We start from the raw sequence: 26,653 nt of genomic DNA, 5'->3' as shown, positions 1-26,653 counted from the left end.
GCTAACCTGATATTCTCTTCCCAGCTCAGCTCGGTTTCTCTCTCTCCCTCTTTTAATTTCACCCTTTCCAAAGGAATTCTCCCAACCCCCCCCCCACTCCCTCAGCCAAAAAGACATCACCCTTGCCAGATGCAAGAGGAGCAGCGCTTTCCTGGATGGCCTGACAACTAAGGAAGGACAGAGGCAAGTGTCTGTCTTTCAGGGCTGAGAAGATGGCTAGATCACTCCTTTAGAAGCACTGAGGAGAGTCACTGGGGGCTGAAGGAGAGAAAAGTGGCACGCTTCCCGCTCCCTTCCCCTGAAAATACAGATTTATTGCACAGACCTGCATTCACATTCAGAGAAAGAAATGCCTGGTGCAGAACACCCCACACACCCCTTTCCCCACAGTTGCCACAGCCACTGAGACATTCCTCTGCGGTTATGTCTGCGCGTCTATCATTCGTCTACACGTAACTAGAGACAGACCCGTGTATTCTCTTTCCATGAGGAAAATAAAAATGCCCACCGCCCTCTCCGCTTCGTCCGGCTGCTAAAACCCTCTCCCGGGACGAGAACCAACCCTCCCTGAAGAAAACCAGCCCCCCCCTTCCCAGGGGAATGCTTGAAGGGGAGGTGGGGCTGCTGAGCAGAGGAAAGGGGAATCTCCACAGGACGAACACGCCGGCCGGGCTTTACCTGAGAACGCTCGAGAGCTTGGCGCTTCTTCCCCTTCGCCGTCCGCCTCGGCGCCTCCTCCTGGCCACCCCCGCCGGGGACTCCTTCGCTCCCCGCGCCCGACGGCCAAACTTTGGCAGCCCTCGCCCGCAGCAGCCTCGCCTGGGGCGCCGCTGGGAGGGTCCGAAAGGGGAGCAGAAAGGCAGCGGGGGTGCGCCCCAAGTCCTCGTCGCCAGCCGCGGCGGGGTCCTCCTCCTCCTCGGCCCCTTTTTTCCCTCAGGCTTGCGGGGTTTGCCGGCAGTGGCTCTACTACTCCGCGGAGCGAGGCTCCCGTCACTTGCTTTCGCCTCCCGCGCTTACGACGAGGCAGCCGTGGCGGCGGCGGCCACGGCCACATCCTCCCCCTTTCCCGCCTCCGCCGCGCAGCCCGGGGCTCCTGGCGGCAGCAGCATCCCCAAGAAGGCGCGACGCGACCCCAGGACTCGCGTTCCGGTCCTCGCCGCCCTGAGGGGAGACGCAGGGCCGACGGGGCAGGAGGGAGAGAAAGAGAAAGAGAGAGCCCTGCCTTCACCGCCGCCTAACTCCCGGCAGGCGAAAGAGGCGCAAGGCACGGAGCGAGCGAGCCCAGTCGAGGCGGCTGCTGCGGCTGCCGCCAACACTTTTCCCTTTCGGGAGATTAAGAGCGAGCAGGAGAGAGAGAGGGGGGGGGGTGGGGGGGAAGAGGGAGGATCACGCGGCGAGGAGGAGGAGGAGGAGGAGGAAGGGCAAGCAGGCAGGACCCGGGGAGCTCTCCAGAGGCGGCGGGCACATGCAGACGTGCATGTGCGCGCGTGTGTGTGTGTGCGTGCTGGAGCGCCTCCTCCCCTTCACTCTCTTCTCGCAAAAGTCCAGCGCCCGCTTGCCTGCCTGCTTGCTTGCCAGCGCCGCTTTGGCAGGTTGATGTTCACAGTAATGAGGTCTCCAAGCCGACTCTTCCGCTAATGGACGCCGTGCCTTTTTTTTCTCTTCCCCCCCCCTCCGCCTTTTCCTTGCCTGACACCCCAGGGAGATGTTTACAGTAATGAATTCAGCTGATCGCCATCTCTCTCTCTTGTTCTCTCTCTTTTCCTCACCAGCAACCCCCCCTTTTTTTTTTTTAATCTGGAGTCCCTCCCACATTTCGAGTTTCAAGAATGCTTGGAAGGCAGGGCTGAGACCGGAAAGCTTTCCGAGAGGCCAAGCCCGGCTTAGGATCGTTCTTCTCTTTCAGACGTCTTTAACCCACCCTGCCCCCGAAAAAAAACAAAAACTCTTTCGCCCAACCGGCGCTTCTGCCTGCATTAGCCTTAGCCATCCCGACTTCTTTTAAGTCTTTTTTTTAAATACGTGCCTCTATTAGATAGAATACGGGAAACAGTACCAAGTGCAATCTTAGAAGCTCAGCCTCCCGGTTCTCGGCTAGGCGGGTGAGTTGGTGGTTATTAGCTGCTTTAATTGCCCCAATAGAAGCGCCCTAACATCTCTCAACACAGAAAAAAAAAGAGAGGGAGATAGCTTTCTTTCAAAGGCGGGAATCGATTAGGGTTTCTTTCCTGGATCTCCTGGGGATCCTCTTACGAAAACTCCCGTCCCAATACCCAGAGGCATAAAGGCTTTTATGCTGCGGTGACAAGCAGCAAATCGGCGCTCTGTTTCTATGGGATGTGTTGCTGTTAGGATAACATAAATTAATGACAGTCATTAAGAAAGGAGAAGAGGTGTAGATATGCGTGCATAGAGAGGGTGGAGGGGAAAACGAAACTTCACCAAGGTTGCACTGTAACATGTGAACGCAGCCCCGCGCACCTGGCTTGGGGCGCTTTACAGTTATATGTGTGAACGTGCAACTATAAGGTGAACAAAAAGAGTACTTTCCCCATTTTTCCTCCTTCCTTTGAAAGTGGATCTGGTAAAATCAAATCAAGAAATACATCTACAGATCCCCGAAAGACACAGCAGTCTGTTTTTGTGTTATCTGGGCTTGTCTAAACGCCTGGGGGAACCCTGAAGAACTCCATTTGTCTCTTTGCCAGTATATACTCCAAACCCTACCCTTAAGTGATGCATGCATCTGGAATAAACCAGTAAGTCACTTGCTAGAAAGAGGGAGGAGGGAAGCCAGGGTGGGAAGAGAGTGGAGGACTAAAAATCAAAGGTCCTCTCCTACATGTTTTCCAATGGTACCTTGTAAAAATCTTCCTATATCAAAACCAGCAGGGAAGGGAGACTGTAGCTATTTTGTATTTCTAGTTAAAATAAGCAGTATACTGATTTCATGCTTTACCTCACTTCTGGTGCTAGAAAAGGAGGGAAATTGGTGAAACTGGTCAATGGCATGTGTCCATTTGTTTGTTTGCCTTGTTTTATTTTCGTAGGAAGGGGCTTTAAAAAGTTGGAAGCCCACCCACCCATCTGACTTTGCCTTTCTCTCTTCCAAAATTACTCTCTTGTCCATTTGACCAGAATTCAAAAGCACTGACTTGACATGACTGGGTCCTACTTCTTCCTGCTTCATTTGGGAGGGAGTGCAGATTCACACATGTCCACTTTCACCATTTCAGGGGTACAACGTTGAGCAATGCTTTGGATGTACAAAAAGGACACTACAGACCTAAGACTGCTGATAGAACCAGGCTGTATTTGCATGATTCATCAGACTTTTTAATGGAGTTGTTTACACACAGATTTATATGATAGCCCTCAAGGGTTCAGCAAGAGGCTTAAACTAACAGTGGAAGCCTAAGGATGTCTATTCAAAAGGGTGTCCTAATAAGTTTAATGGGACTTAAAGTACAGTGGACCCTTGACTTACAGACGGTTTGACTTACAGACTTTTTGAGTTACAGACTTCTCTGGCCGCAAAATTTAGGTTTGACTTGCAGACTGAGATTTGACTTACAGACCAGAAAAAAACCAAAATGGAACAAAAACGGCCTGTTACGGGATTAATCGGTTTTCAATGCACTGTAGGTCAATGGAGACTTGACTTACAGACTTTTTGACTTGAGAACCACCTTCCAATACGGATTAAGTTCTCAAGTCAAGACCCCACTGTAAAGATGCACAGGGGCACAGCTTACAGAAATCTGAATGTTATTTTATAGAGACTTGACAAGGAGTCCATATTTTCCCCTCCGCCCCTCTCCTTATTCATGCATGCAGTTATGAATTCCTGGATGTTCCTTTATGACCCCCAGTGCCCACCTTCTAAGCCAAAACATTGGCAACTAAACTGAATAAATAAATTTATATGATGGTATCAAAGGGAATTTTTAAAAACAACTTTTGCCAAAAGCAACCCACAAAATACTGAAAAGACTAAAGGTTGACAAATGGCCATAGTGCTCCTGACCCTCTTCCTTTAGCCAAACAGTGGACAAAGGAAAATGGTTAAAAAAAATTGGTAGTTAGGGCCAAGCCAAGTCATTTTGTTGCCTGAGAGAAGAAGCAAGGGAACTTCCCATTCCATGCAACAGAAGTGAAGGGCCTGGCAGCTGAATGATTCTTCCAACCTGATAAAAAAGCAACATAATATAAACCACCTGAAGACACGAAGCTAGTGGGGGGCGGGGCGGGGCAGGGGAAGCGGGCAGAGAAGTCTGCATGGCACACACCTTACTGCCGCCTCCCAACATCTGCTGCCTGAGGAGACTGCCCGGCTCTGCTTAAGGATAGAGCCAACCCTGCTCGGAAAGGGGGCAAAATTCGGAGTACTCCGCTCAAATCACAGGGTACCTATGCCAAAGTGACATGTCGTTATCTGCAATTCCCTGCCAGGCACAAGGCAGAACATGTGTCTGCCTCTTATTTCTAACTCCCCCCCCCCCGCCACACACACACACACACTATCCCAATGCCAGCCTGTAAGTTTGCCGTACAGCTCAAGGCGGCGAAATCGCCCGAATCAGCGCGTCTAACAGTGTGAACCGATTCATTTCACTTTCCCAGTACTGGAGACAAAGCCACGCACCCCTCCGGGGAGCCCATCAACCCCTTTGAAGGAGGAGAAAACCGTGCCGGGGGGGAGGGCAGAACCCCCGGATGTGCTGCCGACCCGCGGAGCTGAAAGCTAGAGGGAGAGAGGGTGAAATCTGGACTGGCACCGTCCGACCCGCCAGCCAGGTCTGAAAGGAAACGCTGTCAGCCAGCGAGAGCCTGGCACGCACAGCGGGCATCGTTGTAAAATGCAGGGTGGAAGCGATCGCCAGTGGCGAGCGAGGAGGCGGAGGCGGAGGAAGGCGAGGGGTGGCCGCGAAACCGAGGCTGAAGCTGCTCCACGGCCGTCCATGTGGGCGGCTTTCCTGTTTCCCCGGTACCTCGAAGAACAGAAAGGCAAGCAACCGCCAGCCTCGCAGGAGTTAAATAAAACACACACACACACACACACACACAGAGAGAGAGAGAGAGAGAGAGAGAGAGAGAGAGAGAGAGAGAGAGAGAGAGAGAGAGACCAGTCCTTCAGCGCACCCATCCTTCTTTGGCGGAGACGACGAGGGGGTTTGCAAGACAGAGAACGAGGGACCGGGAAAAGGGGGCTTCTTTTCCTTCCGCTCTGTTTTTGGATCCGAAGGGGAGAAGGGGACGTAAAGGGGGGCATTCAGCATCCCCCGTTGATTCCGTACCTCTCCGTGGGCGTTGCGAGAGCCTTATTTTAAAAATGCACCATGGGGGGGAGGGGAGAGAGGGAAGGAGACAGCCCTCCCGTTTCTTCCCACCTCCCCAAACCTTTGCCACGCATTCTCAAAGCCCGACCCGAGCAATATGTGTTCCTCGGCATTCCTCAGCACTTACTTGGGAGTAAACCACACCGATCATCATCGGCAGTAGGGGGAATAGTGGAGGGGGAGAAAAATAAAACGCTCCCCCCCCTCACTTCTTTCCAGGCATGGGGGAAGGAGCTGAACAAGAGGAAGACACGGCGGAGCATACTTCGCAAAACATCGAGATCCACGTGGATCTTTTGCTGGAAGACGGAACGAAGTGGGGGGGAATTGAAAGAAATAAACTTCCTTCTGATAAGGAATTAATCCAGCTAGTATATGACTGTGCGTGTATACACAGTCAAGACGTGCACACAAACATACATGCATGCAGATATATACACGCGCGCGCAAACTCACGGAACCGACAGGATCAGACCGCGCCTGAAACTCAAGAGTGTCACTGACTAAAACGGAGCTACTCTGGAACAAATGGCTTCAGGCTCTCAGGCACTCGACCGTCGTCCCCAACACACACACACACCGCCAGCCCCCTCCGCAGCCTCACTGAATGGGCGATCCCAGGCAGAAATTCGCAGCCCTGTTCCCTTTTGCCCTGAAACCTCGCAGATATCGCATCTTAGCCCCCGATTCTTCTTCCCCCTCTGATCCTAGCAATGGGATTTAAAACTCTGGCGCACTGAAACGTCCCAAGCGCTAATGATTTCTTTACTTATTTAAAAGCTCCACGTTCTTTGGAGTCCACGGTGTCGGGGAAGCCTCCGCTGCAGAAGCTGTGTGTGTGTGTGTGCGGGGTGGGGTGGGGGGAGAGGTGCAAATGGAAAAAAAGGGAGAGGGGACACGTTATTTACCTGAAGGAACTGCCGCCAGTCTTCTTCTTTCCCTGGATCTCACCCAAACCCCACTGGGTCAGGAAGGTGGAGAACGAAGCGGCTGGATTCCTGCATTGTACTCGCTTAAGGATCACCGCCAAGGGCTGGCTTGATTCCATAGCTGGCAAAAGCCACGCTCGTCATCATCATCGCCTTCGCGCCTTTCGAGAGGATCCCTCCGAGCCAGGGAGGACGCGAGAAAACGAAGCGATCTCCCGCAGCCGGTCATTCAACCCAGAGCTCCGCGATGCGATGCCAAGGCCGTCGGCGATCCAATGCCTCCCTCCCCTCCCCACCCCGCCCGGACCTCCTCCAACTTCCCAAATCTCGCTCGCTCAAGTCGAGACCGTGGAGGGATCGGTGGCTTTCACGGCCTAGCCAAAGAACGGGAGCTCTCCGTCTTCCCCAAAGGTGCTCGATGGGTTTCGGGGTGGGGGTAGCTGCGCCGCCGGGCACCGCGACACCAGCTCCCGCGGTCCTTCCCCCGACCAGCGCCGTCCTCCAAACTCCGCCGTCTGGCAAAGCGCGGGGAGGCAGAAGGCTCGCTTAACCCTTCGCGAGCCGAGACGCGCGGCAGGAGCCCTCGGAGCGGCGAGCGCGCCTTCCTCCTTTTGCTGCCGGGGGAGGCGAGCGAGAGGCTTATGTTATGACTGGCCCCAGAGTGTCTGGAGACGAGGCGGCTTGTTTGGAGAAAAGCGCACGCACGGGCACGGTGGGGGGGGGCGGCGGGGGGGGCGGAGAGGAGACTGAGCTGCCCCTCCCTTTTGTAACAAGCCGGAGCGGAGCTGCGGGGGGGGGGGAGAGGAAAAAAAAGAGATGGAGGGACAGACTCTGAGCCGCCTCTGAACTCGGGGAGAAAGGTAGCGCGGCTCTAATTGGATCTGGAAGCGGGGGGGGGAGAGACGACGTTTGAATAGATCTTCCTTTGCTAATTCGCCCTCTCATTCTCTCTCTCTCTCTCTCTCCTTCCCCCCATAGCCACGACCCTTGTTTCGTGCGAAAGAAGGAAATGATTATAAATGGAGCGTGCGCGCGCGCGCATACACGTGTGTGTCTGAACTAGAGAAGGGTGTTTTAGGTTGACACGTGGGATGGGGACGAAGCAACGATCTCTCGCCCTCTTCCCCGCATTCCGCATGTGGCCGCTTCCCCTCTCTTCAGGAGCAACTGATCTCGCAGAATGGAACTTCGGTCTCCTTGGCGCTGAAAACAAGGCGTGGGCTGGCCCTCCGCGCCCGATCCAGCGCCTTCTGACACGCGCCTTGCGCGCCCCGGCAGCTTGCTGCGAAGGGACTTCCACGCGTTTGGCAATCGTCAGCCGCGCGATCGAGTGAGTCAGGCAGGTCCTTCCATATGCTGAGCTCGGGAAACCCAAGGGCGAATATCGGCCTTCTTGCTTTCTCTACTCCTAATTAAAAAAGAGAGAGAATGCCCAGCATGCGGGCGGAGTGGGTGCAAACTGCACCCGTGTTCCCGGGTGTACTACAAGCGAGGTCTCTTGCTTCCCTCTCTCCCGTCTGCCCAAACCAGCTTGGGTGCGGATCGGGATGGTGAGCGATGATGGCTGAACGTCAGGCAGGATTGGTGGCAGAACGGGGGAGGGAGAAGCGTTGCACTTCAGAGCCATCAAAAGTCGCCACCCTATGAAGAACCGTTTCCCCGGAGGTTGTTCCGGAGTAAATATAGTTTTGGTAACCTATCTGAAAATCGGTTTCATTGCAGTGCACCGAAACCCAGTGTGGCGTTCGAGAATGCCAGGGTTTTGTGTGTGTTTTCCCCCCTTCAGGGCGACTAAAATCATCCGCTCAAGGCGCAAAGCGATCACCCTAAAAGGGTATATAAAGTATAAAAGCCCTCGGGATGAAGCGAGAAGCGCGCTCCCGCGCCGGATTCCCCCCAGCTCTCCCAAAGGAGATCCTCCCTGGATCCGAGCCCTGAAAGAGCTGAGGCAGCTACGGGCGGCAGAAGAGCAGCTTCGCCTCGCGCTGAGGGAACCCAGCGGCGCGTCCCGTGTGCCTCGAGCTGCCGTGTAAATCCTTTGGTTTAGCCGAGGTGGCAGTAGAGCACCGGAGTAGGCCCTCCGGAGCCGCCTCAGCGCCAGAGAGAGCAGCCTCGGAGCGGGAATGCTGACAAGCTTCGGGGGGGGGGGGGAAGCAGGCGGTTCCCTGCCTACTGCCTGCCCACCACCACCCCAGCCAAAATCCCGCCCTGGTTCTCTTCTCCTTCCCTTTTAAGCCCCCCTCCCCTTAATTTATTGTAAACCGTCGCTCTGAATTATTAAGCGCCGCTACGGCCTGATTATTTAGCCCTTAAACACGACTGTTAAAAATAAAATACGGAGCGTTAGCTGTTTTGCCTCTTTTTATTCTGATAATCTTTCCCTCAGCTGGAGGGGAAAACCCGGTTCTACGGTATAGGCCCTTCCTCTAAAAACCCATTCACAGAGAGTAGGCGATCCTGGTGCAAGGTAGCACCCATGAGGACAAATGGGGCGCCTCAGGTTTAGGGTACCTCACCTCCCCCCCCCCCAAAAAATCCGGTTCTTGCTACTACCAGCCTCTGTGGTTCTTTTCTCTTTTATTCCCAGCCTTAAGCAGTTTTGCTTAAGGAAGGAGAATAAAAACAAAAGGACAGAATGGATGTGGGTGAATAAGGCAGTTGTCCGGCTTTGAAATTGGGCACAGAATTAGCGAAGGGGGGGGACATTTCAAATGGGGAGGGAAAAGGTTCATGTTTCTGCTCCTCAGCTAAGTTGTGGGCTGAATGGGTGGGGTAGAATTGCTCCTGTCTCTGTGTGTGAGAGAGACAGATAGACAGAGAAAATGAATCATCATCTTTTAGCTATGGGGAGAGTGAGGGACTAGGACTCTGGAGAAATCAGGTTTGGATCCCCACCTGGCTATGGAACCGCACTGGAGGAATGAAACTGGTAAACCACTCCTTAACTTGAAAGCCTTATTGGGGTCGCTGTAGGTTGGTTCCAACTTTACAGCACCCACAGGGTCACTTGTAGCTCCTTCCACCACTGACTGTTGTGTCTTCCGCCCACTGAACCTGAACAGCAGCCACCCTTACGGGTTACTGATTAATAGAAGAAACTCATCTTAGACAGTCCATAGTCCTCCACCATAACCCCTTTCTGGCATGATTCTCCTTGTGGACCATGGGCTTTCCCGCAAAGGGTTGTGAATGAATCCTTCAGAATGAGTCCTAGAGGCCAGTTCAAGCCTTTATAAGTCATCACAACTGAGTCTGGAGCAATTTGTGCCCCATTTGATTTGATCTCTTTCCCGGGTCCGAAGTGATTTGTAAGCTTCCTGTTAGCACCAAGATAGATAGATAGATAGATAGATAGATAGATAGATAGATAGATAGATAGATAGATAGATAGATAGATAGATAGATAGATAGATAGATAGATAGATAGACAGACAGACAGACAGACAGACAGACAGACAGACAGACAGACAGATAGATAGATAGATAGATAGATAGATAGATAGATAGATAGATAGATAGATAGATAGACAGATAGACAGATAGATAGATAGATTTCCCAAAAATAAGACATATATTATAATAATTTTTTGCTCCAAAAACACATTAGGGCTTATTTTCAGGGGATGTTTTATTTTTTCATGTACAACAATCTACATTTATTCAAATACATTCATGTCATCTTCTGGTTGCTGCACAGTGGTGGAGGGCGGGGTTTCACTTAACTGGGATTTATTTTGAGGGTAGGGGTTATATTACCAGCATCCTGAAAAATCATACTAGGACTTATTTTCAGGTCTTTTCAGGAAAACACGGTAGATAGATTCTTGTGCATGGATTTACCGTATTTTTCGCTCCATAAGACGCACCTTTCCATAAGACGCACCAATTTTTTAGGAGAAGAAAACAGGAAAATATAATCTGATTTCTTCGCTCCATAAGACGCACAGACTTTCCACCCCCCTGTTTTGTGGGGAAAAAGTGCGTCTTATGGTGCAAAAAATACGGTACATGACATTTGGTGAATGACAGATCCCAACAAGGGAGTAAATCTGCCTACCTTAAAAAAACCATCCTTCAGAAATTGAAGGAAAGGAAGGTAGGCAAGCAGGCCAAAGTGAGTTGTCTGATTCGGATCTGATTCAGTTTCTTCTCCAGATAAACTGAATTGTAAGTTTACTTTGCATAATTAAAGCTGGGCATTATGTACAAGATGTCCTGAATCAGTCTGATTCATTTAGTAATTCAGGATTTGTCTGAATATGCCACGTAGACTTAATCGCAAGTAATTGCCCATGCATTTATTGAGAGGGTTATAGAATTCCAAAATTTTATAAGTATGTATTCATTTTACAAATTTACATAGTACCTAACAAAAGCAATCAGTCATACACATTAAAACACAGCATAAGAATTTTTAAAAATATATCTACAGTATTTTATTACACAAATGCCTAAAGAAATAACCAGCAATAGAACTGAGGAGGGTGGAATTCTCACTCACTAATTAGAAAAAGCTTGGATGATAAGAAAAACTATTTTTAGTGTGTGCCTAACCCTCAGTGATCATCAGTATATTATTTAATTCCAGGAACAATATACTCATACTCCAAAGGGCGGGTACTAGAAGGTCCTATCCATAAAATTAATGTGTTAAGAAGGAGTATAAGAGATGGAGTAGACTCTCAATTATCACTGGATCACTTCCTTCTTCATCCTAATCAATGCAGCCATTGGTGACATGATGGTAGCTGATCTCTAGCAACATCTGTAGGCCATTTATTACAGAATCATAGAACTGTATAGCTGAAAGGGTCATCAAGTCTCATTCACTGCAGTGTGTGTGTGTATTTTAAAAATACCAAGTTGCAGTGGTAGGTGTGTGGGTAGTATCTGTTAGATGAGGTTATTTCCACTTAATTGGAAATAATTTCAGCTGAACATAGTGGAATTCTTTTTTTAGTAAATATGTGCACAATTGTGTAGTGGGGCTCAAAGACATTTCCAGGAAGGGATATTTATTTATTTATTTATTTATTTATTTATTTATTTATTTACCCAGCTTTTACCCCGCCCATCTAGATTCAACGAATCTACTCTGGGTAGTTTACAATCTGAGTATAAAACAAAATTTAAAACAAACAGTATCAAATGTCATAGAGACAGGCAAAGTCCAAGATGGTAAGGCATAGGGAATTAAGAAATGGAAGGGGGAAAGGCCTGCCTGAAGAACCAGGTCTTCAGCTTGCTCTTAAAAACTCCCAGTGAGGGTGCCAGGCGAATCTTAAGGGGCAAGATGTTCCAGAGGCAAGGGGCCACCATTGAGAAGGCCCAGTTTCTAGTTCTCTCCTTCTGGGCCTTTCTCGGTTTCAAGCCCCTCAGCCACCTAGCCTTGGCTTGATCTACTGGTTTCAAATAGGGGGTTAGGTCCTGGGCGATGGCCTCCACTTCAGCTTTAAAAAATCCTGCAAGTTGGTCAGGTGAGATACTAGGGTGAGGCCAATCACTTTAACCAATTCCGGATAGATCACGTACTATGCTGAATAATTCCGCCTGCTGGTTGGAAGCTTCGCTTATCCGGACAGCGAAATAAGCTTTCTTTTCAGCCTTTATCTTAGAAAGGTAAAGGTTAGACGTGATCCTAACAGCTTTTATCTTGGTCACTCCCAGTAAATGCATGATTCAAACATACTCACCATGTCTTTTTCATGTACTGGAAGCTTTAGAGGAGCCTTTAAAATAATTAATTATATCTGAAGCTGTGATAGGTGGTCGTAAAAGTTTAGGCCTATAGGGTGGTGGCACCAAATAACAGAATTAGCTATCAAGGAAGGTTCACTTATCTTTCCTACTGATTCTGAGAGGCAGGAGAATATGTTCTATTCCAGGGGATGTTCCTTCTGAATTACTATTGACTTAGACCTAGAGAACTGTTGCTTTTAATCATCATCTTATCTTGTGATCTTTTATGGATCATCTTTTATCGATGATAGTTCAGTAGTGCAGGTCAATATCTGTTTTTCTCAGTAAGAAGTACATCTCAGTTCACTGGGACTTACTCTGAGTTGATGAGTATATTTTATTGTGGTCTGTATACTTACGTTGTGTAAACCATTATAAAAGCAGTGGCGCAGAGTATCTGGCAAAAATAAGTAACACTACCTTACATGGTCGATAGGAGCAATGCTATTTACTTTTTTAGCACACAATTTGGATTAGAGTTTTGTACAAAACTGGGATTTGAGCACAGAGACTTGGCAATCACCAGCTTTCAATATGACCTATCTTATTGGTCCTGCTAAAGCTATAATGTCTATGCCTGACAGCTATTGGATGTTTAGCAGAGCGTCTGCATGCTGATGAACTACTCTCCTTACCCCCCATTATTGATTAGCTTGCCAAAGACTAATGAAAACTGGATTCCAACATTATCTGAAAAGCTTCAGGATTTCTAGTCGAGGTCTTTGGTATTGGCTGTGCAAAGCTTCAGGTAGGAGCCTTCAGTAAGCCTTTTGTGGAGATACCAAGAATGTAATATGAGACATTTTGCACACTGTCTGTTGTAGCACTGAGTACCAGCATGTCCCAAGCTCTCATACCTATAGATTAAATGCCCCTATCACTTCCATAACAATTGCAAACCAGCAAGGAAAGATGTTGATAGGTGGGTTAAGACCTGTACATCTGGTCCAGAAAACAAAAGCAACACCATAAAACCAGACAATTTTAGGAGACAGTGTGATAAGAGTAAAGAGAATGGTTCCCCTACCTTGTCACCAAAGAAAACCACCATAGGGATTTCTTGTGGGTCTATGGATAATGATTAAAACTGGATCTTCTGGTTTGGATTTGATTGAATCAACAGTTGGCCAGCCGTCAGCCAAGTTTTTAAGTTAGGGGTAGGGGTATAAGAGCCTTTGATTGTGTGGACCACAGCAAACTGTGACAAGCCCTTAAAGAAATGGGAGTGCCTGACCACCTTATCTATCTCCTGAGAAATCTATACGTGGGACAGGAAGCAACAGTTAGAACTGGATATGCAACAACTGATGGGTTCAGAATTGGGAAAGGAGTACAACAAGGCTGTATATTGTCTCCCTGCTTATTTAACTTATATGCAGAATACATCATGCGAAAGGCTGGACTGGATTAATCCCAAACCAGAATTAGGACTGCTGGAAGAAATATCAACAACCTCAGATATGCCGATGATACCACTCTGATGGGAGAAAGTGAGGAGGAATTAAAGAACCTCTTAATGAGGGTGAAAGAGGAGGGTGCAAAAAATGGTCTGAAGCTCAACATCAAAAAAACTAAGATCATGGCCGCTGGTCCCATCATCTCCTGGCAAATAGAAAGGGAAAACATGGAGGCAGTGACAGATTTTACTTTCTTGGGCTCCATGATCACTGCAGATGGTGACAGCAGTCACAAAATTAAAAGACGCCTGCTTCTTGGGAGGAAAGTATGACAAACCTAAACAGCATGTTAAAAAGCAGAGACATCACCTTGCCGACAAAGGTCTGAATATCAAAGCTATGGTTTTTCCAGTAACGATGTATGGATGTGAGAGCTGGACCATAAAGAAAGCTGACCGCTGAAGAATTGAAGCTTTTGAATTGTGGTGCTGGAGGAGACTCTTGAGAGTCCCCTGGACTTCAAAGAGATCAAACCTATCCATTTTGAAGGAAATCAACCGTAAGTGCTCACTGGAAGGACAGATCCTGAAACTGAGGCTCCAATACTTTGATCATCTCATGGGAAGATAAGACTCCCTGGAAAAGATCCTGGTGTTAGGAAAGTGTGAAGGCAAGAGGAGAAGGGGATGACAGAGGATGAGATGGTTGGACAGTGTCATCGAATCGACCAACATGAATTTGACCCAACTCCGGGAGGCAGTGGAAGACAGGAGGGCCCGGCATGTTCTGGTCCCTGGGGTCACAAAGAATCAGACACGATTTAATTATACAAGGGTATAATTTTGGACATAGTTGCAACGATCTCTTGAAGTCTTTGCATTTACGTGACTAGCCTGGAAATGGATTGCTTCATGAGAGTGTAGCAGTGATCTCATGCAGCAAAGCAAAGGAACATTCTACTAGGCAATTCTGAGAATGGGGGCAGTGCAAGCAAAAATTATAACTTTGAAACTGGGCTTTTGAACAGCACCAAATTTGACACAGGTGTAGCAGACAGGTGCAGCTCTTCTACAAAAGACTGAACTGTGATTATGCATCTACCATTCTACATGACTATCAGCTTACTGAAAACTTGATGCAAACGCATTTGAAAAGGCCATTCACACATCCATACCAACGGTATGGCAGAAGCTCAAACGTGATTCAAACTACATGTGCGAAACAACATAATACACCTGGCATAGCAATATTGTCTTTTCCAGCAAGTTCTGTTCAAGTCTTGCAAACTAACAGCTGTGGATTCTTTTATCAATCCGTATCATGTTTAGTCTTCTTACTGCCCCATCCACATTACCTAGATATATTTCCTTTTCCAGTTATGGCACAGTAGTTAAATTGCAGTACTGCAGCAAAGACTCTGCTCATAACCTGAGTTTGATCCTGGGCTCAACCGGCCTACTCGAGGTTGACTTTACCTTTCATCCTTCCAAGGTTAGTAAATTAAGTGCCTAACTTGCTGGGAGGGAGGCACTAACTTGCCCAGAGAGTGCTTTAAGCACTGTGGGGAGTATATACACAGCACACTTTTGGTTCTGTATTCTCATTATATGCATAAGGTAGTTTATTCATTTTTGCTCTAGTGTGATTTCAGGGTTGACTTCGTTTTGCATCCATGTATTTGCCTTTCTGGTGGTCTGTGATATCTATAAGGCTCACTTTAACACCACGTTACAAATGAATGGTGGTGTCCCCTCTCCCCAGTCTTTGTTCAGTTTGTTTTTACATAGAAAGGAAGATTTTGACCTTGGTTTCAAGTGACAATATTTGCTAACTCTCATTCTTCCCCTTTTCTGTTGTTTCAAAAGGCAAGGGGACATATTTTGGAAAGCATGCAGGCAACCTGATCATAGAGCAAGGGTTTGGAAATCAGAAGATAGCTTTGTAGTATGCATTGTGTGGAGTCCCCACTCCAAAAATAGAGGTTCAGTCACAGCATTTGATGATAATCCACATTTTCCTAATAGCAGATGCTTAGAGAACTTGTTGAAACTCAGACTTGATAATTGCTTTATGTTCGGATGAAAACTGCTTAACTAAGAAACAAACAAAACTACAGAGTTATGTTCTGGAATTTGGTGTATTTTTATGAATGATAGTGAGCACAAGAGGGTATCCTGTAGACCAGGGGTCCCCAACCTTTTTCACCCTGCAGATCAGCTGGGGAAGGTGAGGCACCCCCCACGCTCGTGTGCATGCATGAATGAGTGCTGTCTCTCATGTGCGTGAGTGCTCATGCACATGCACAAACCATGGCAAGTGGCGCTAATGGCAAGTGGCGCTTGTGCAGGTGGGTGCATGCGCATGCGTAAACGGTGTGTGATGCTTGTGCAGGTGTGCATGCGCAAATGATGTGTGGCACTTGTGCAGGCACACTCATGCGCATGCACAAATGGTGGCACAGCACTTGTGCGGGCGCTCGCTTGTACACATGCACAAACTGTGGCACTGCGCTCACAAGCACGCTGGAGTGCATGCACAGGCACAAACAGGCTGTGTAGGGGTGAGTGCGTGCAGGGGGGTGGGAGGTCTGTTTTCATAGCCCGGTCCGGGTCAGGCCATGGACCGGCACTGGGCCGTGGACTGGGTGTTGGGGACCTCTGCTGTAGACTATCCTGACTGCTGACATTGGTATCATCACCATTCAAGCTACCCTTCACTATGTAAAGCTTGGTATCCTTTTTCCTGCTAGCAGTGTGGGTCCAATATTTTGCAGCAATATTTGGCCCTTTTCCTGGCATCTTGCACTGTGGACAAAGAAGCAAAATATCCCACACTGATAAACTGAAAAGTCTTTAAATTTGATTAATAACATTAGCAATAGCAATTCATACTGAGTGCTTTAAAATCAGTATTATTCTTCATAATGTTTATACTATTACAGTTGCAATCATTTTTAGAAACTAGTGTATTTCTGTTGTTTGAAACACCTGGATTCAAAGTCAAAGGCCAAGGAGTTTGAACCTTCACTGCACATGCTAGGAGAGCTACCAGCTGGGATCATCCAAAGTATGGGTGACTGATGGAATTATGTGTTCTGCTGTCTGTGTGGACTTGGGCCAAGCTACACCGTCCCAGAAGGCCAGCAGAAGGAGTGATTGGTGAGCCATCTTTATAGCTGGGAAATCCTGGCAGAAATGCCTTGTCAGAGTCAACCTGAGGGAACACAATATACGGCAGCTGTAACTGGGAGCAAACACTACTGACCACAGCAATACCTCCTTCTGAGTAAAAGTTCCTAAAACCAGGCTGCTAAGAGTTTTAAGTCTATGCATGTTCAGCTGGGTGTGAGTCCCACTGGAGTTCCACAGGGCTTATTCTTTTTTAGTATACTATAAACATGAATAAGATTGTGTTCTAAATCAAATGTTTAGCTCAGATTAAGTAGTGGGGGAGTGTAATTTCTCATTGCATTTTGTCAGACTACTCATTAAATAGATCTCTCAACATCTCCTTTAGGGAAATGAAATAAAGCCTGAGCACACTACACAAGGTGTTTTTAAGTCTCCTGGGCTAGAATAAAAATTGAGCAAGCACATAAGGGAAACATATATATGTGTATATAAGGTGTGCTTCTTTCTTTTAAAGACTTAGGAATCAGAAAGCTATAGAGCTAGAACATCACTAAGTTCAAATAGACATACACCACACAGGAAAATTAATAAAGTAAAGGCAGAGCCAATAGGTACAGGAAGATTTATTAACAGGTTGGTTATCAGGGTTCTGGATATATTTTGGATAGCCACATTTTCCCTCAGGATAGGTTATTCCGCATTAATCAGTAATAACATCCCAGTAGAAAGGTGGCTCCGTTTTTGTATGTGTGATGATTATGTTTACGTTTATTCATGTTTCACTGATTTATCCCACAGCAAAGACATGAAAGGCCAATTTAGATTATGATCCTCTCCGTGAGTTGCCGTAACACTTTGGAGGGGGAAATATGCTGCCACGTCCATACACACACACATGTAGCTTTTCTCAACCTGTCTGCTAGTTTACAATCTTGTAGTATGACCGTGAAGAGGAAGCAAAGTTAGGGCTGTACAGATGGGGCTATGCAAATTAGACATGGAATGGGAATCTTTGGGTTTTTGCCTTTCTCTATAGAAATATCAATTTTGCACCTTCCCAAGACAAGCAACAGAATGAAGCATGTCTTGCCTCAGAAATCCACTTGGGAAGGGGGGAAAAGATGTGAACGAGTAGATACAGTATGTTTTAAAATGTTCAGAAACCTGATTTAGTCATGCATTGAAATGGGTGCATTAGTAAAAAAAAACACTACACACCCTTTGGGAAACAAATTCCACAGAAATGCGCATAATTTTCCATGCAGGGATAGGAAAAAAGCCTCACAGGAATAAGAAGAATGCTAGTAGGGCACTGAAAATATAACCAAAATTAGTATAGGTTTTCACATTTCTAATCTAAAAAAAAGTACTGGATCCCTCAGTGCCTCCCATGTAGAAGATTAAGTAAATGGACTGCAATTTGGGCTATCTTAGCAGGAACCAGGTTCACCAGAGGCAGGGATCATCAGCTCAGCCCAGTGACTTACCCAATGCATGCTTCTGTTTCCTAGAAATGAATGGCAGCCCTTTGATTTAGATGCTATGCTTGGGGTTGGATATTTGGCTGTGGAGACAGAGGCTGGGAGTTCAGGGAGAACAGCCAGCCTGCATAGCTATGGGGAAACTACGCAGTCCCAGGACAACCCAGGAAGAAAGGAATGGCAAACCACTTCTAAATACTGTATACCTAGAAATCCCCAGAAAAGTTTGCCATGTGTTGGAAGAGACTTGACAGTATGTAATTATTATTAATTGGACACTTGATAACGAGAAATATATCTGGCAGTCACAGGGGTGGTGGTTCAGTGTAAAAAAAGGTAAAGGTTCCCCTTGACAATTTTTGTCCAGTCGTGTTCGACTCTAGGGGGCGGTGCTCATCCCCGTTTCCAAGCCATAGAGCCAGCGTTTTGTCCGAAGACAATCTTCCGTGGTCACATGGCCAGTGCAACTTAGACACGGAACGCTGTTACCTTACCACCGAGGTGGTCCCTATTTATCTACTTGCATTTGCATGCTTTCGAACCGCTAGGTTGGCGGGAGCTGGGACAAGCAACGGGAGCTCACTCCGTCGCGTGGATTCGATCTTACGACTGCTTGGTCTTCTGACCCTGCAGCACAGAGGCTTCTGCGGTTTAGCCCACAGCGCCACCACGTGTAATGCATAGCATTTCTTGTTATATGTTTTCATTGAGATAATTGTCTTCCTTTTTTTAAACTTTTTCTTCTGTTGTTTTAATTGTTTGCTGTGTCTAAGTGGAGAACTAGCAAGGCATCACCCAACGGCAGTCCACTCCATGCCTTCAGATGCTGCAGTTTATTTCACTTGACAGACACTTCCTGCTTTCCTCCATTTGAAAAAAAAATATATGGAAGAACACTTTTGAAAGCTTTTGATAGAATCTTAGCCAATCCTATATGAGAATTGCTTTTGGCAGTTTCTTAGCATCTCTTCCCAAGGGATGCACGCATCACGGTACTCTCGCCAATTTCCTCTATCTCTAAAACCCCATAAGATTTGGTGCGCCAATAGCTTTTCCGCTTGCAGTGTTCCTTTCTCAAAACAAACAATCAAACGAACCCACGCTTGTGCCCTTCCAGTAAAACCACAAAGATGAAAAAGGGAAAGTAATTTTGAGGTCACGATCTCTTGCAGTGGTGCAGATGAGTTTGCTGTTATGTATCTCCTTGGGTTGCCTTGTCAGGCTGTTTTCTAATTTGAAGTCTTGTCAGTAGAGTTTGGAAAAGTTACCTTCTAAGATTACTGTTCCCAGAGTCCTACTGCCATGCAAGTTGGGGGATTCTGGAAGATCTAGTCAAAAAAGCAACTATTTTGAGCTCTGTGACAAACGTAAATATGTAAATGCAGTTAGGGGCATCAGCAGGATTTACATTGTTCTCTTGTCTGTGTGTGTATGCTGAAAAGGAAGAAAGACACAATTCACCTATGAGTACCTGCAGCTCAACTCATCTCATATGATTTTTGAAGCTAAGCAGGGTTAGGCCTGCTTAGCTCTTGGAAAACACCAGGGACCATCAGGTGGGGCTAGGAAAGAACCCTGACTGAAGCCCTGGAGACCTGTTGCCAGAGTTTGCACTATTGATCTAGTTGGACCAATGATCTTAAAACTTCATTCCTGTGTGCATCAGAATCTCCCTGGAGTTTCTGACTCCAAAAGTGATGGTATAGACACTATTCTTTAGCCTCTGATAATGTGTATTATTAATTAAGCTGTTCTTAGTGTCTCCATACTTTTCCTTATTTTTTATACACTTGTGGAACTTGTAATATCCACAAATCTGTGTGTAAAATCCCTATTAAGTAGGGAAGGAGCTCTTTCGGCTAAATAAAGAACATGCCAGACAGACAGAGGAAGAGAGAGGGAGTCTGTAATGGTCCCATGGACCTTGGATGTGGATATCTGATGTTACTCATTGTGATTTCATAAAATATGCTGAATAAACTATGGAGGCACCATCTCAGTGGCTTAGGTCTTTGAAGAGCCAGAGGTTGGCAGGTCGATCCCCTGCTGTGCTCCTTGATAGGAGCTGGACTCAGTGATCCAGTGGGTCCCTTCCAACTCTGCAGTACTAAGATTATTAAATAGTATTTGTTAACATGTACTCCCTCTTCCTCCCCTTCCATTCTAGCAGGGAGAAATTGTAATGTTACGTTGTTGTTTCCCCCCCCAGTCATCTATTTTGAAAAAAGATCAAATCTGAAATATTCATAAAGGTTCTGGTTTGGTAACATATTGCCAAGTATCAGTTCAGTTTTATGGATTTCAGTTAGAGATGGGGGTATTTGTATTTGAATATGAATACTCCCACAGAGGTGGACATAATGAGAGCCACTTCTTCGACCTGGCAGGGAGGCTCATTGTCCCGCCTCCTGCCAGAAGTGGCTCGCTGACACAGGAAGTAAGCGCAGAGCCCGTAGCAGCAGCTGCCGCCACCAAGTGAGGCACCCTCGTCATCTCCACCTGTGTGGGGGCATTCGTATTTGTATACAGATATAAATACCCCCATGTCTAATTTCAGTGTGTGCCGTCACTGGAATATAAACACACACAAAATGAACAAACAGAAAAAAGGGAGAGTTCAACAGCATAACTTGTAACGCCATCATGGATAAGAAGCTTTTGTGAGAAGACATATTTCTGAATTCTTGTTGAAAATCAGGAGGGAAAACTAGTTGGTTAAGAAAGGAAATATTCACAGATACTGGAAATGTTAGCGTTCTTGTTTTAGGATATTTGCACACATCACAACAAAAATGCTCTCCCCCCCCCCCCCGCCCTGATTTATAATATTCATGCAAAGCCTACAGTGGTCCCAGTCTGTTCAATTTTAAAAAAACCTTCTTTTCTGCTTCCTGTCCTGTATTAGCAGTATTCACACATGCACAGGAATAGCACAAGGCATTTTCTTCACACTATGTGTGAAAATACCTTCATTTTAAATAGAACTCTCTGTTCTAAAGCAGAAGAGTGAACATGAAAATTAAACAGTATTGCTGTTTCCTAGAGGAGCTATAAAGGATCCAGAGGCTATAGCCCTAGGCATGAGTAAGCCTTTAAGTCAGCCCAAGTGTTTCCAGATAGTATATTCTTCTCTCTACTGTAATTCTATCTTTTTCCCCCTTTAACAGCTTTCCATGGTTAGAAAGGGATGGAAGAAACAGAAAACACCAGGAAGGGTTACAACTAGAGGATGATACCTTCTGAAGCCCTCATAAAATTGAGTAAAGTGAAGCAAGATAATAGTGTAATTCAAACCTTAGCAGGAACTGCCCTTGGTGGGACTTGCTTCTGAAGACCAAATTAAGGAAAATGTATACTGTACTCCCTGCTCTTACAACATTTTCCCTCCATGCAAGCAATTCTTGAAAAGCAGAACTGAAGGCCATGCTTACTTCCTCCTGACCAATCACAATACAAAATCAAGATAGTTTGAAAAATGCGCAATAAGCCAAGATCCTACTAAGACAATCACATGTCTTTTATCATTTCAGGGAGCTTTGCTTTTGTGCTAATTTTATTGTCCAGTGTGAGGCAGAGTGGTCAATGCACAAGACGGCATTTGTAGATATATATTGATCTAGATTGAGTGTTGTATCCAATGGTAAAACCCAATCCCCCCTCCCGTTCCCTCCTACCTGCTGCAGCCCCAACTCTAAAGAGGTGATCTTACACTTGGGGGATTTTCTCTAATAGTAATGCATATGGCTCAGGATGGGCAAACTTCCTCTCAGTTTCCCATTTTTCCAAGCTAACGTTCCATTTTATCAGGTTGCATGAAAGAGTCTTCCATGCATTTCTAATAAAACATGCATTTGTAAATACTGTTTTGCTTAGCATATTATAGGGTTTTAAAAAAACTTTTGAACAGGACATTTAAAAAGCCCAGCAGAAGCTAAAATAACATGTAAACGGCAAATAGCAGATCCCAAAAGGTATCTGGATGAAGCATGATTGGCAATTTTTGGGCCAAAATATTTTTGCCATAGGGAGCGTAGGATGGGCACTGCAGAGTTCTAGGGAAGGACAAAAAATAGTCTGTGAAGTTGCTTATCTGTCTTTTAACTGAAACTTGAGTTGCTGTGATTACAAGATGGTCATGTTTATCATCCCTGTCGCATAAAAAGGTTCATGTGTTGACTGATGTAGGGCAGGAAAAACTTTTGACTATCTAGAAATTTTGATTTTCAACTCCCAGAAAGGGAAAGATGTTAATAAGTGGGTTAATACCAGTACATGTCACCAAGTTGATTCCAACTTAACATAAACTCTTTTGAGGACTTATTAGGTATTATATTAGGCATCCTTCAGTCTCGAGAGACTATGGTAACGTGCTCTGTATGGAGGACTTGGAACAGCGTCTAGTGTGGCTGAAAAAGCGAATTGGAGAGTGACACTCCCTTCCACATTGAAGACAAATACAATCTGTCCCCTGTCCAGCTCCCTGATTTTGCTGGTTTCGGGACTGCCTCTTTGCCGCGGCCTGCTGGACAAGGTAGAATACTTAGAAGCAGGTTGTCATTTACTTCTGGGGACTGCCTGGAATTGTGTAGCTTGTCCAAGGCCACATAGTCTGGCTCTTCTTTTGCAAGGCTTAAAGGATAATACAACTCTTGACTCCTAGTTCTGCAGCCAGGTGCTCTAACTGACTAACATCCAGCCAGCCATGATTATTAGAATTTATTTTATTTTTTGTAGTTGCAGAAAAGTTACGTAGAGTAGAAGACAGCAGTTACAAATTGATATGTATATCAGGCATTTTTATTAGGCAAGAAAAAGATGATTTAATTTATTCTGAAGACTTCATTAATATAAAATTTAAGCTGTGGTTTCATTATATTCAGACAGTTGGGACATGTTATGTATGGTGTTAAAGATGTAAGTACAGACGAGCTGAGACAAACATGCATCACTCATTCAGGAAATATGTATCTGAGGGCAGGATGGTTGGAGCTAATTTCATAAGGTCTGAGGTCTGAAGGGGAGCGTAGGGGGCCACAGCTGAAAAGAATGAGGATAATTTGCTTGTTGATATTTTAGGGTGATTGCTTTGACATTGAAATGAGTCACTTCTTTTTTCATACTATCGTCCTCATTCTTTACAAGCATTGTGAAAGACTTGGGGTTTTTATTAATCCTTCAAGATAGTGAGAAGACTCATCTAATGTGTAAACATTGCTGCAAAATCTTCCCGAAAGCTTGTGAGCTCAGGGTGAGAACAAGGAAGGCCATGTGAGATAAAACAGGCTTCTGGATGACAGAACAATCTGGCTGCAGTGTTTTGGGACCACTGAAGTTCCCAAGCACTTTCCAAAGGTAGCTCCATATGGAGCGTGTTAGAGTAATTAGATCTGGATTGAGTCGGGGATATTCGTATATGAATACAAATATCCCTGTTTAAGCTGGACCTAATGAGGGTCCGGCTCCCGGGACCAGCCCGTCCACTCACACATCCTGTTGCCACGAAGGTCTTGCTGTTCCCACCAATGGTTCCAGGAGCTCCCCTGTCTCCCTACTCAGCCGGCCACTCAGCAGCCATGCAGGGAGACTCATCCTTCCACCCCACCCCCCCGTCTAGAGCAGGCAGATGAGCAGGGAGACATCAGAGCTCCTGGCATCATTGGCAGGAAGAATGGGACTGTAGCAGGCCACTCTCAAGCCTCTACCAATCCAGGCCTCTAAGAGTGCTCACTACTTCTCTCCATAAACTGCTGGCACCAACCTATCCTTAAAATCAAAAGGACATGTGTTTCTTTCAAAACAAATAAAGTGTTTATTGATCTGTACAAAATTAAAAGAAGTAAATCACAGGTATAAATCAATTAGTCAATCACTGTTTCTCAGACACTAGCTCACACAGACTTTTCCCTCACTGACAGTCTCTTTCTCACTCTCTAGCAATCTCTAATCATTCATCTCTCAAACTGATCTCACAAACTCCTCACACACACCTTATATAACTCAGCTCCTCCCACTTCTGCACCACCCTCCGTCCTCTCATTGGCTGAGGTTCCCCTGCCCAGCTATGACGGACAGGTGAGAGCAGAGCTGAACGCCACAGGGACCTTTGTGGGAATGGGACACATGTGCGTATGGGCCATTCCTTGGGGGGGGCGGACCCTCATTAGATCCAGCTGGGATGGAGATATTTGTATTCGTTTACAAATGCGAATATCCCCATCTCTAATCTGAATTGTAGCATCTCTGCTTCTGTTAAATGTACACTGTACTAGGCAAACTGAAGTCAAGACATGAAAATCAGTACTTCGATCAGGTGCAAGGGTAAAAACTAATGCACTGGATTGAGCATAAGACTTTTGAAGCAGTCAAAGTAAAAATCATCTTAACATTTTAATTTGTTTTAAATGTTACCTATATTTTATTGGGGATGTGGTGGCGCTGTGGGTTAAACCGCAGAAGCCTCTGTGCTGCAGGGTCAGAAGACCAGCAGTCGTAAAATCGAATCCGCATGACAGAGTGAGCTCCCGTCGCTTTGTCCCAGCTCCTCACCAACCTAGCAGTTTGAAAGCATGTAAATACAAGTAGATAAATAGGTACCACCTCGGTGGGAAGGTAACGGAGTTCCATGTCTAGTCACGCTGGCCACGTGACCATGGAAACTGCCTACAGTCAAATGCTGGCTCTATGGCTTGGAGACGGGGATGAGCACCACACCCTAGAGTCGGACACAACTGGACTAAATGTCAAGGGGAACCTTTACCTTTACTATATTTCATATATGACCATGATTTTAAATTCTGCAGGGCTCTTATGCAAATAAAAAAGAAAATACGTGGATAGTGATTGACTATGAGTCAGGAGACCTGGATTCAATCCCTGCTTGGCCATGGAAACTCACAGGAAAGGGGTGGTGCTTGTGAAGCAACTCAATATCTCCCTTAGCTTGAAAAAACAAAGTCATGGTAAGTCAGGTGTGACTTCACAACACATAATGCACACAGATTGTCTTACTGAGTCACTTTGAACGCACAAAATCCAATATGTTTTTCAGCTTAACATTTTCAGGATGGAATGCATATTTTCAGTTTTTATGGCCTGTGTTCTAGCCAGGAACCAGAGCATGGAAAGTTGCTTTTCAGAAGCAAGTCATTATAGTAGTAGTATATGCAGCACTGTTCTACTGTAATTATAGTATCATTAGCCCAATTACTGTTCCAAGGCTTCCCCAAGTAATTATTTACTATTTTAATTGCTAACTTTAAAGGGTAACTTTAAACATCTTTATTTTGCACTTTATCTGAAATAATTAAAATGGTTACATTTAGTTACTTGTAAACATAAAAACCATAAGACCCCTATAGGCCCCTGGCCTTTGATAAAAAAACATACTCTCCTCCAGTCCACCTTGTCATTGTCTCAACAGCTACAACAGAATTGTGTGTTATACTGTACCTTCATTACCTCTACCGTTTAAATCAGGTTGCACTACTAGGGCTATAAAACTAATGATAAAAGTTACACTTATATACAAATATTGTCCAGTCATCCGTCAATAAATTATAATAATAATACAGGGTCATTATACCTTATGGAGGGGCCTAAATGCAAGTACATCACTATTCTTAAATTGATTAGTTTTAGGGTTTAAATATTCACCCAGTGATTTATTTAGAAAGACGACACATGTGTGTTAAGTGCACATGGCATACATAAGAATAAATATACCCACCTTGCAGTTCCAAGATACTGGGCTAAGGTTTCTCACATATTCCTGGAAGAACTGCACCATTTGCACATGTCCTAAACTGTTTCCCCCCTTTTGTACTTTATGTAGAATGATAGCTAGAAAGCTAAAAGCTGTACTTTTATTAGGGGAGGAGGGATGAAATTATTAAATCTTCCCTGGACGGGTGAAAAAAATTGAGGATTTAATATGTGATTGGGTCAGATGGCCATATGAGAATCTATGAAAAATGCTTTCTCCTTTAAAGAGTCACACAGTTATTGGGTTTAGTCATGTAGAAGCTCTTGTTCAGCAAAAGGATGGGCTGCCACGAGGACAACAGAAAAACAGCTTTTTAGCTCCAGGTTACCATTCCGTTATTACAATGTGGTGCTGTGTTTGAAGATGACCTGGAATCTTCTCCTAGTGCCAAATATGGCTGTGAGTGTTCCAACTGGAACCAGATTTTATCATCAGGTTATGATTCTTTCCTGGCTCCAGTTCAATGTGTACTGTAGGTTCTGGACTATGAAGTGGTACATGGATTAGGACTTCAGTACTTGGCAGAATATGGCAATGCATAAATTGTGATCCTCCAGATCACTGGTTCTTAACCTTGGGTTACTCAGGAGTTTTGGACTGCAACTCCCAAAAGCCTTCACCACAAGCTGTGCTGATTGGGGTTTCTGGGAGTTGCAGTTCAAAAGGATCTGAGAAACAAAGGTTAAGAACCACTGCTCCAGATCATTTCTATCTGCATCTCTTGTCGCGTGTAGCCAAGATAGCCAGTGTTGGTAGACCATGAAGTCTGCTATCCAACAGCATCTGGAGGTCTACCAGTTGATCATGCTTACCTTAAAGTCATTCCCAGAAGCTCTCTTCTGGAATGCTCTTTCTAAAGAAGCTTATCTGGTTCC

The 26,653-nt window shown here is 45.8% G+C and overlaps 1 protein-coding gene and 1 long non-coding RNA gene across 3 annotated transcripts in view; one reads left to right on the top strand and one right to left on the bottom strand.

The window, feature by feature from the left end:
• Window positions 1–6,966, bottom strand: part of FLRT2 (fibronectin leucine rich transmembrane protein 2) — a 103,726-nt gene extending 96,760 nt beyond the window's left edge. The window contains exon 1 of one of the 2 annotated variants that reach the window (XM_020796653.3): window positions 6,248–6,966. The gene's annotated coding sequence lies outside the window, so the exon portion shown is untranslated. Of the gene's footprint in view, window positions 1–678; window positions 3,346–6,247 lie in introns of those variants that run through there. The other variant, XM_020796654.3, reaches the window with a different exon arrangement.
• Window positions 6,967–7,024: 58 nt separating this feature from the next.
• LOC140703240 (uncharacterized) overlaps window positions 7,025–26,653 on the top strand; it is a 38,872-nt gene continuing 19,243 nt past the window's right edge. The window contains exons 1-2 of the long non-coding RNA XR_012082637.2: window positions 7,025–7,128; window positions 7,247–7,598. This is a non-coding gene — a long non-coding RNA (uncharacterized LOC140703240). The remainder of the gene's footprint in view (window positions 7,129–7,246; window positions 7,599–26,653) is intronic.

This window comes from Pogona vitticeps, chromosome 1, assembly GCF_051106095.1.
Source record: "Pogona vitticeps strain Pit_001003342236 chromosome 1, PviZW2.1, whole genome shotgun sequence".
NCBI classification, from domain to species: domain Eukaryota; kingdom Metazoa; phylum Chordata; class Lepidosauria; order Squamata; family Agamidae; genus Pogona; species Pogona vitticeps.
The sequence above is the reverse complement of the archived record's forward strand: the minus strand, read 5'-3'. Positions and strand labels throughout refer to the sequence as shown.